Here is an 11,140-nt window from a genome sequence, read left to right as displayed (position 1 = left end):
TGTTAGCCATTCTGAATATGACAATCACCTGGTTTACTATGCTGGAAATGACAAATTGAAGAGGAATGGTGTCACATTCATCATCAAAAAGAACATATTACAATCTGTCTTAAAGTACAACGCTGCTGTGATAGGAAAATATACATATAACTACAAGGAAGACCAGTTAATATAACTATTATTCAAATTTATACACCAACCACTGAAGCCATTGATGATGACACTGAAGAATTCTACCAACTTCACAGTCTGAAACTAATAAAAAAAATGCAATCAAGTTGTATTGATTAATTACTGGAAATTGGAATGCAAAGGTTGGAAACAAAAAGGAAGGATAAGTGGTTGGAAAATATGGCCTTGGTTATAGAAACGATGCTGGAGATTACATGATAGAATTTTGCAATACTAATGACTTCTTCGTTCCAAATACCTTTTTTAAACAACATAAAAGACAATTATGCACACGGACCTCATGAGATGGAATACAGAGAAATCAAACTGAATACATCTGTAGAAAGAGATGGTGGAAACGCTCCATATCATCAGCTAAAACAAGGCCAGGGGCAGACTGTGGAACAGACCATCAATTGCTCAAGCTGAAACTGAAGAAAATGAAAACAAGTCCATGAGAACCAAGACATAACCTAGAATATATCCCACCTGAATTTAGAAATCACTTGAAGAACAGATGATGCATTAGACACTACAGACTGAAGACCAGAAGACTTGCAGGATGACATCATGAACATCATACAGGAAGAAAGCAAAAGATCATTAAGACAAGAAAGAAGGAAAAGTCCAAAATGAATGTTAGTGGACACTCTGAAACTTGCTCTCCAGAATAGAAATGTTAAAGCAAATGGAAATAATGAGGAGGTAACAGTTGAACAGAAAATTTCAAGTCAGCTCAATAAGACAAAGTCAAATATCATAAAAGGGAAGAACATGCTCAGCATTTCTCAATATGAGGGAACTGAAGGAAAAATTCAAGCCTCGACTTGTAATATTAAAGGATTCTATGGACAAAGGGCGCTCTGGTAGCATAGTGGTTACAAATTGGGCTGCGAACCTTAAGGTCAGCAGTTCGAAACTACCAGCTGTTCCGCGGGAGAAAGAGAAGGCTTTCTGCTCCCGTAAAGATTTACAGTCTCAGAAACTCTGTACAGGGTCGCTATGAATCGGTTCCGACTCCATGGCACATAACAACCAACAACCAAAATGGACAAAATATTGAATGATGCAGAGCACATCGAAAAGAAGATGGGTAGGGGCGAAGCAGTTGGATGCACAGGTCCCTTGTCAGCGATGGAGGCTCGGATGTGAGGGATGATAAAGCAACAACAACAACAAAAGGTTACAGATGCTCTTGGAGCGTCAGCACCTGTCAGCGAACTCTGAGCTACTATGGTAAGTGAGGCACTGATGGTCCTCCGCTGTCACAGACTCTCCGTTTAGGTCCCTCCTACCGCCGCCGCCACCTATATTCCGGGCCGGGTTAGCCTTCCTCGACCAAAGGCAAAACTTGTTGTTATGTGCTGTGGAGTTGGTTCCGACTCATAGCGACCCTGTACAGGGTTTCCAAGGTCGTAAATCTTTACGGGAGCAGAAAGCCTCATCTTTCTCCCACGGAACAGCTGGTAGTTTCCAACTGCTTACCTTGTGATTAGCAGCCCGATTCGTAACCACGACGCTACGAGAGCTCCTTAAGGCAAAACTTGCTGTGCAGTGCCGTTGAGTCAGTTCCGACCCATAGCGACCCTGCATAGGGTTTCCAAGGAGCAGCTGGTGAGCTTGAACCGTCGACTTTGCAGTTCAAACGGCTTTGCAGTCTGGCGCATTGACCCACAGCGCCACACCAGGACTCCAAGGCAAAACTAGGAGCCGCCATTTTAAGTGTGGCTGTAGGAACGACAGGCGACACCTCTTTCTTCAAACCAATTACGAGAAACCGCCATGTTGAGTGTGGCCCAGGGTTGTCAGGCGAGGCCCCGCCTCCGCACCGCCCACCCGGATTAAGGGTGCATGTAGGAGTCTAGTTTAGCAGATACTGGCAGCACCTGACAGCATTGCTATGGAAGCCCGCACGATCGCTCTCGGCATTGACCTGAACACCACGGCTCTGAAGGCGGTTGTGCTGGAGGCCACGCCAGGCGACCCCTCTGGGTTCGTGGTCCTGGCGAGCAGTGCCCGAGCTGCTCTGGCGGAGACGGCAGCTGAGACCATAGCGGCCGGGACCCAGGGACAGGAGCAGGATGTAAATCGAATCATCCAAGCCCTCCATGAGTGCCTGTCTGCCTTTCCCCCACAGCAGCTCCGGAAAATCGGGGCCATGGGAGTGTCAGGTCAGATTCATGAAGTCATGTTTTGGAAAACAAGCCAAGGCTGTGAATGGACAGAGGGAAAGGCTGCCCCTGTGTTCGAGCCCAGAACCATGAGCCAACTAGTCACCTGGCAGGATGGTCGCTGTAGCAGTGGGTTCCTGGCTTCTCTGCCCCAGCCTGAGTCCCATCTCAGCATGGACCCTGGGTTTAGTTGTTCAACCATCTTCTGGCTTTTGAAAAACAGCCCAGAATTGCTAAAAAGCCTACGGTGTGACTAGCACCATCCAGGACTATGTGGTTGCCATGTTGTGTGGCTTGTCAAGACCCCTAGTGTTGGACCAGATTGCTGCTAGCTGGGGATACTTCAACACCAGGAGCCAAAGCTGGAACCTGGAGATACCGAGGGCCTCAGGCTTTCCCGTTCACCTGCTCCAGGACATCATGGAACCTGGCAGTGTGGCAGGCAGGGCTTCCCACACATGGTTTGAAATTCCAAAGGGGACGGAGGTGGAAGTGCTCTTGGGTGATTTGCAGGCCTCCGTCTATTCCTGCATGGTCTAAAAGACAAATGCAGTTCTCAACATCAGCACCTCCTTTCAGCTGGCGGTCTCCACGCCTTCAGGATTCCAGCCAGTGCAGACTCCAGACCCTTCGGAGCCTGTTGCCTACTTCCCATTCTTCAAAAGGACCTACCTAAGGGTGGCAGCATCCCTCAATGGAGGCAACGTGTTAGTCACGTTCGTCCACATGCTGGGTCAGTGGATGGCAGATCTAGGCCTGGAAGTTGAAGAATCCACTGTGTATTCCCGTATGGTCCAGGCAGCGACATAACAGGAAGACACCTGCCTAACTATCACCCCAACAGTGCTGGGAGAGAGGCACCTCCCGGAGCAGCTTGCCTCAGAGACCAGAATCATCCTCTGACCTCTCGCTGGGGCACGTGACCCAGGCCCTGTGCCAAGGCATCTTCCAGAACCTGCAGTCAACGCTTCCGTTCCAGCAACTCTAAGAGTGGGTCACTGGGAATGGGAGTGCGCTGTCTCCGAACGAGGTGCTGAAGCAGGAAGTGCAGAAAACTTGCCCTTTCCCAGTGTCCTTTGGACAGGATGTGGATGCAGCCATTGGTGCAGCTCTGGTCTTGCTCCGAGGAACCTCAAACAGAAGGAGGAGGCTTAGTCAGCAAATCCTGTGTCCAAAGGACTGCTTTGAATTTTATCCAGTTAACATTCCTGGTTCCTTGATGGCTCTGTGGTGCAACGTTGAAGCAATGCTTGCTGGTGGGAATCATTTTGACTAGAACATAACTTTGGGCCCCAGTATTATAATGCAACCAGCTAGGTTCACATGCAAATGTGGAAAAGGAAAAAAAAATAAGTACACTGTCCGAGCTTCCTGCCCATCATACTCTTCTAGGATTCGCTTGTAGACAAAGAGAAAATAAATGTGGACTTCAGACACCCCAAAGCCTGGTAACTCTGGGCTCCCGGTTAAAAGAGAAGACTCACGACATGCCCAGCCTTTGGATCTTTTGTTTTTAGGAACATAAAGCCAAATTGGAAAATTCCTTTCCTACTAACCAGATATCTCAATTTCAAAGTCTTCTCTGCTTACATTCTTCTTCTAAAGGAAATTTCCCCACCCAAGGGCCATTGCTGAAGGGAATGGCACTCCAGTGACCTTGTTTTGTGCCATGTGACCCTGAAGCCCTTTCTCAATCTTATCCTCCCCTGGTCGCAGCTGGTAAGGAGGGTGAAGCTGGCTAGCTCAGATGACGAGGAGGCAGAGGTCAGTACTGCCTACTCTCTATGTGCACTGACCCCTCACTGGGGGTCCTTAGGGTGCCCTAGATTCTCACAATACCGCTGTCTTGATGACATGTAAAAGGAAGAAAAGGTTAATGGCAACCAATAAAGGGGGCCACCACCCTTCAGGTACACTGCTCCTCCAGCAGGACCCTTTGCCAGGAGCACATCTCTGCAGCAGTGTGTTTTTGCCCCTGCCCAACTCTAGGAAGCCTTTGTGGGAAGGACTGCAGCTAGGCCAGCTCCCACCAGCGAGAGCCCCTTATCCTAGAGGCTTGCTTTTTCTCTTGCTTGCTATAAAGACAGTGATCCTGGAACTTGGGCATTGCTATTATTCTCATTTCATAGATAGAGAAACGGAGACACAAAAAAAGTAACTTACCCAAGGTCCCGAGGCTAAGATTCAAATCTCAGAGTCCACTCATTTTTTTTTTTTTAAAGCAATCTAAGCAAAAATATTTCCCTTAAAGTACTTGGTATGTCCAGTGTTCAGGGTGTGAAAAATTGTCTGTTGAAACTTTTGTAAAATTGAATTTAAAAAAAAATGGTCATAGGGCAAATGAAAGGGAGTTTTGGCTGTCATGGGAGTTGTGGCTGTCAATGTTGGCCAGACTGTGAAGAATCTTGGATGCCAGGCTGAGGGGTTTAGGCTTTTTATTGCAGGTGGTGGTATTTGAGGACTGAGGTTTTGTGGGCTTTAGTAGTCTAGCTGGCAGTGTGGATGGTGGGTTGGAGAATGGGTATATACAGGAAGCAAGAACACAAATAAGGCGATAATAAAAACACTGGGGAGCCCAGGTGGTGTAATTGGTTGTGATTGGCTGCTAACCCAACGTTTGGCAGTTCATAACCATCCAGTGGTGCCATGGAAGACAGGTTTGGCAATCTAGTTCCAGAAAGATTCTACCCAAGAAAACCCTCTGGAGCAGTTCTGTTCTATTACACATGGAGTTGCCATGAGCTGGGGACTCCACTACCAACAACAACATAAAAATGCCGCCCATCTGTCTTGTACTGTAGAGGCTTGCCACAAGTATTTAAAATACCAGCCGGGCAGGATTCAACAGATTAAACAGGATTCCAGATTAAGACAAAGTAGGGAGAAAGGCCTGACAACCTACTACTGAATGTAGCCAAAGCAAATCTTATGGTTCACAACAGAATGTTGCTAATCAGAATACACAGTGACTGCAACAGTGGATTCCAGCACGCCAATGATCATGAAGATGACATAGGAGCAGGAAACATCTTATTCTGCTGTCCATGGACCTGCCATGAACCGGAGCTAACGTGACAGCAACTAACAACAACATAAAAACATACCCTTCCATTGGCACTTGACTATAGCTATGTAAATGTTCTTATGGCTTCATGTTTAGGTTTTCTTTTCTACTCACAAAAAAGCTTTTGGAGTGAAAGCTCCCCAAGGGCAGGCTTCCTGTAAAGTGGTCTTTGCCCTGCCCTCCTCCTGTACCTTACCTTGGGCTGGGATCCATGTTTGGAATGTTCTGCTCACGGGGCAAAATTCTACAATGTGATCAATATTCAACTTAAATTCATCTGCAAACTGCAGTCTCCCTGGTGGCATATTTGCGATTAGATTATAACTGCAGCTATGACTTCATTCAGTGTTCACTGTTGGTATGGCCTTCCGACCCTACAGTCCCAGCCTGTGCCTGTTCCAGTGGGAGCTCCACCCTGCCTGCATCAGAGATCATGGCTACTTACTTCCAACTTATTTTCCTCCTGCACTGCCAAGAAAAGAGCCCTGGCAGCTCGGTGTGTACAATCACAGCTGCTCACTATTCACAATAGCAAAAAGGCTGGGTTCTCAAGAAAAGCAAAACCAGTAAAACGTGTCTATATATAAAGAGAACTTTAATGGCTCACACAGTTGTGGAGGTGGAGAGTCCCATGTCTGGGTCAGATGAACCAAGATTGGCAGGCAGTCAGGCAGGTAGGTCCAGCAAGTAAGAAAGACTCCCAGGATTGGCAGGTAATAGAGCAGGCCAAGTCCAAAGAACCAGAGGTTGGAGGATGAACAAGATGCAAGATCCAGACTCAGTTGAGAGTTAGCAAGCTTTGCCTGAGTGTCTGATATGCTGGAAGAAGGTCACACCCCCATGGAAACATACTTTCAGTTGATTGATTGCTCATAGCAGACCTCACCACAGAATTAATTAAATTATATTAGATCTTCTTATAGTGATAACTACATCTCAACTGTGAGAATCCTGACCCAGTCAAGTTGACACAAACCTTAACTATCATACAACCTAAATGGCCATCAAAGGAAGAATAGATAAGCAAACTTTGGCACATACACATAATGGAATATTCTGCAATGTTGAAGAATAATGATGTATCTGCAAAACACCTCATAACATTCTCATTCACCTACTTAAATGTAGACACAGGACTACTGTCCATTCCCTAAACAGATAATGATGTCGCATCCATACAAGAGTTTTTCTCCGTACCTACTTTTCTTGATGTGGCACTGTGGGTTAATGCAAAGTCGGTTTGAACTTCAACCGGTTCAAGCTCACCAGCTGCTCCTCAAAAACCCTATACAGGGTCACTATGGGTCGGAACCGACTCGATGGCACTTGACAACTACAAGAACAACAATGTCCTCCAGATTCATCCATGTTATGAAGTGTTATGAATCAGGCTGTGAACCTCAAGGTCAGCTCGAAATTACCAGCTGTTCCATGGGAGAAAGATGAGGCTTTCAGCTCCTGTAAAGATTTATAGCCTTGGAAACCCTGTACAGGGTCACTATGAGTCGGAACTGACTCCATGGCACATAACAACAACAACCATTGTAATATAAACACTTGAGAGAGAGAGAAAGGAATAGCCAGAGATATCACAATAGAAAGCTTGTAAGTCCATCTTCAGCCTATAACTGACTGGAATATCTTAAAGGGGACTAGAAGTTGCCCAGTGAAAGAGGCTTCCTGTAGAGCCTTTGCATTGCATAAGACCGTAGATGGAATCCTGAACCCAATCTAGAACTGTCTGAGGTGGGGTATTTCCACTTGAAAGGACAAGTAGACCAGCCTGGAGTGGCTATAAGAAGAGAAGATACTTAGTGAAAAAAAGACAGGCAGGAAAAATAAAAACCAATAACAGCAGTCTGATTGACTACTACAAGAACAAACAAGCTATTCACCTGGGAGTCATTAAGGCAAGTTGTTGGGTTCCCTCAGAGCAAACCCCCTTCTAAGACTACGACTCAAGGGGAATACACTAGCAGGCATGTGGTCTGGCTGATGACCATGTTGGTCACCAATAAGGGGAAAAGGGGGGAAAACAGCAATGAAGTTGGGTGCTAAGTCCAACCCTGTTCAATCGACTCCTGTGAACCCAGGTGGAGACCTGGTTGGCCAGCAGTATGGCAAGACCTGGGGACTCCTGGGCCCAGAGGCAGTGACATGGCCACAGGGGACTATAGCAGAGAGCGAAGCATCCAGCTGTTATGAAGTGAGGAAAGATGCACAAGAACACCCATACTTGCAGATAGTACCCACTTGACCTGGCTTCAATGGTTGGATGATCAGAACTCAACTAGAAGAAGAAAGAAGAGGAAAAAAAGTAACCCGCTACAATTTGATAAACTTAACTTATACTTATGGATGTAGTAGCTCAAAAAAGGGAATATATCTTTATAGCAAGGATCACTCCCACCCCTCGGTACACAGGATTGACAGGGATAGGCAACTTAGAAATTGTCTGCCCAAAATGTGGGGTCTACAAAGATAAGAAGTGAGTTACAAGCTTTCAAGAGGGAGCCTAGTTCCAGACGGGATAGGGGAAGGTAGAATCTCCACTGAATTGTTTCCAATCTATTTGGACAGAGCTAATGAAAGGAGATGAGGATAAGACTCTTGTGGTACAATTGCTATCAGGACTGACTGTGAGGGTCGGAAATATAACGGTAGGTGTTTTGTAGCAAAAGAAGGGGCGTGATTGATTTTGCAATCCAGGAGCAGAGGTCCCTGGGACCATCAAGTAAGAAGAGCAGAGTGCAGGACCCTACCCAGAGAAGCAATGATGTCATAAATGGAGGTAGAGACGATGACGTGGACAGATGGAGCAGCTGGGGACACTGGACTCAGGGAGGGAGAGGGGTTATGAGCTGACGGCCGGCAGGCAGGCCTGTGGGATGTACCCTTTAGTTGTTTGATGATGCATGGAGGGGATTGTAATCATTGCAATGAAACGATATACAATAGATGAATGTAAACTGATGTTCTCCCATGTAAACCCACATAATTCACAATAAAAACTTTATATATATATATATATAAAGAAGATGGAAGGGATGGTCTGGGCGGCGGCAGCACGGGGCGGGAGACCCCGTGCTCACTTGGGCCGTCCCTGTCCCAGTTTGGCTTGGCCTCATGGTGTGGGGACTTGGAGGCGCTGCAGTCCCAGCTCACCCGTGCACCATAGCTCAGCCGGGCGAGGAGGGTCTTTCCAGGCCCAAGACCGCGGTGCAGATCCATATCGCCATCCTGGAGGCCGAGGACGTAGAGGAGCCAGAGGAGGACCAGAGGGTGAAGGTGTGGGGTGAGGAGCTGGGGACCCGGCCGGGTATCTCAGCCCCAAGTGTGGCAGGGCCAGGGAGGAGGAGGTGATCTGCGGGCACAGCAGTGCCACCACAAGTGGGGGCGAGAATGAGCATGAGGACCTGGATCCGGAGTGGAAGCCACCAGACAAAGAATTAATCAAGAAACTGATGGATCAGATGGAATTCTACTTTTCTGATGAAAACCTAGAGAAGACATCTTCTTGCTGAAACACGTGTGCAGAAACAAGCTGGGAGCATCAAGCTACTCACATCCTTCAAAAAGGTGAAACACCTTACTTGGGACTGGAGAACCACAGCTTATGCCTTATAGTATTCAATGATCCTTGAGCTGAATGAGGATCACTGGAAGGTGAGGAGGACCACCCCTATGCCACTCTTCCCCAGTGAGAACCTTCCCAGAAAAATGCTTTTGGTCTATGATCTCTACCTGTCACCTAAGCTTTGGGCCCTGGCCAACCCACAGAAGAATGGAAGGGTGCAGGAGAAGGTGATGGAACACCTGCTCCAGCTCTTTGGGGCCTTTGGCATTATCTCATCAGTGAGGATCCTTAAACCTGGGAGAGAACTTCCCCCAGATATCCAGAGGATCAGCAGCCAGTGCAGCCAAGAGTGTGCCATTGTGGAGTTTGAGGAAATGGAAGCGGCCATCAAAGCCTTTGAGTACATGATCGCAGAAACTCATGGCAAAGAGAACATGAAAGCAGTTCTGATTGGTATGAAGCCACCCATAAAGAAACCACCCAAAGATAAGACTCATGATTAGGAACCCACTGTGAACATCCACCTGAACAAGTCCTTGAACAAGAGAGTTGAGGAGTTTCAATACATGAGTGATGAATCTTCTGCAACAGCTCCTCTGACCCAGAAAGCAACTCCACATCCCCAATGGCTGGCCGACGACATGTGTTCACCAACAAGCTTAGTCCTTCTGGCCACCAGAATCTCTTTCTGAGCCCGAATGCCTCTCCCTGCTCGCATTCTTGGAGCAGCCCCTTAGCCCAATGCAAAAGTGTTTCCAGAAATATCCTCACTGGCTGACAAAGGTACACTGAACTCTAGTACCAGCTCTGAGATCTTTCGCAAGTGCATGGATTATTCCTCTGACAGCAGCATCACTCCCTCTGGTAGCCTCTGGTTTGGAGACGCTGTTAAGCTGAGATGGAGACACAGGAGAAAAGCCCCATGGCAAGTCCTTTGCTCTCTCGGAAGATGCAGACTGCAGATGGGTTGCCTGTAGGGGTACTGAGGCTGCCCAGAGGTCCTGACAACACCACAGGATTTCACAGTGAACATGAAAGGAACAGGGCTTATGTACAATAAATACCTTCTATTTTTAATGTCAGCCCCATTGAAAACCACCTTTGCTTTCAAGGTTCTGAGAAATACCTGGCATGGCATAGAATGTAACAAAGTCCCCTTGAAAAGATTTTTGTATACATGTAGACCTCATAATTTATATATTTGTTATGTGTACTAATTGCCCAGCACCCCATGATGGTAAGATCACCTTCTAGATCCGAACACTACTTTGTCCCAGCATGGCCATTGTTTTCATGATGCCTAATGTGTATGACAGTGAGGGGTCTGAAGGGCTATTGGAGAAAGGCTCCTTGAGGAAGATCTAATAGAAGGTCTCTTCTTTGGGACAGGATTCCGGAGAGCCTAGAGGAGTTCTGATATGCGACAGCAGCTACTTAAGCTGACAGCATGGTGTCTCATAAGACCCAGTGTATGTTTCCTGTTAAATGAATAAATAATAAAACATACCCCCCAAAAAAGAAGAAGATGGAAGGGCGTAGCTTGATGGCGGATTGGGAAGAAGTGCAATGAGGACCTCCATTAGCAATAATACAGAATACCAGACGAAGCAGGTTCAGGGGATGGTCCCAGAAGTATGAACTACATATAAAGGAATATTTTGAAAGTTTGAAGGCTTACAGCCAGTGGAATTTGTACAATAAGTAAGAAAAATGATTTTTTTCCAGATTGGCCAGCCTCAGCTGCTCCCAGAGCAGCCATCTAGGGCAAGATGGGGCCGGGGAAGGATCAGACCACAGCTGATGTCTGACACATCCTTGGATAAAAGGTGTGGACATTCTTTCTCTTTTTTTTTCTTTTCTCTGTTCATTGAACTCTTGCTGTCTACATACCTGCATTCTTGTGACTAGAGAGGTTGCCTGAGTGAGTGGACACCCCAGCCCCATGCATGGAGGGTTCTACTATGCATGTGTACAGATGTACAGATCCGCTCAAAATTTAGAGAGAAAGGATCCCCATAAAACCAAACAGCAGGGCCAGTGGTATGGCAAGACCTGGGGACTCTTGGGCCCAGAGTCAGTGACATAGCCACGGAGGACTAGAGTGGAGAGTGAAGCGTCCAGCTGAAAAGAAGAGAGGGTATATGCATAAGAATACCC

General features: G+C 46.9%; 2 pseudogenes; both read left to right on the top strand.

Annotated features, from left to right (window-relative positions):
- The first annotated feature begins 2,071 nt into the window (after positions 1–2,071).
- Positions 2,072–3,618, top strand: LOC102826533 (annotated as a pseudogene).
- A 4,914-nt stretch (positions 3,619–8,532) lies between these two features.
- LOC102826155 lies at positions 8,533–10,043 on the top strand (annotated as a pseudogene).
- The last annotated feature ends 1,097 nt before the right edge of the window (positions 10,044–11,140 follow it).

This window comes from Chrysochloris asiatica, unplaced genomic scaffold (genome assembly GCF_000296735.1).
Source record: "Chrysochloris asiatica unplaced genomic scaffold, ChrAsi1.0 scaffold00118, whole genome shotgun sequence".
NCBI classification, from domain to species: Eukaryota; Metazoa; Chordata; class Mammalia; order Afrosoricida; family Chrysochloridae; genus Chrysochloris; species Chrysochloris asiatica.
Note: the sequence above shows the minus strand (reverse complement) of the source record. Positions and strands in the feature narration are given on the sequence as shown.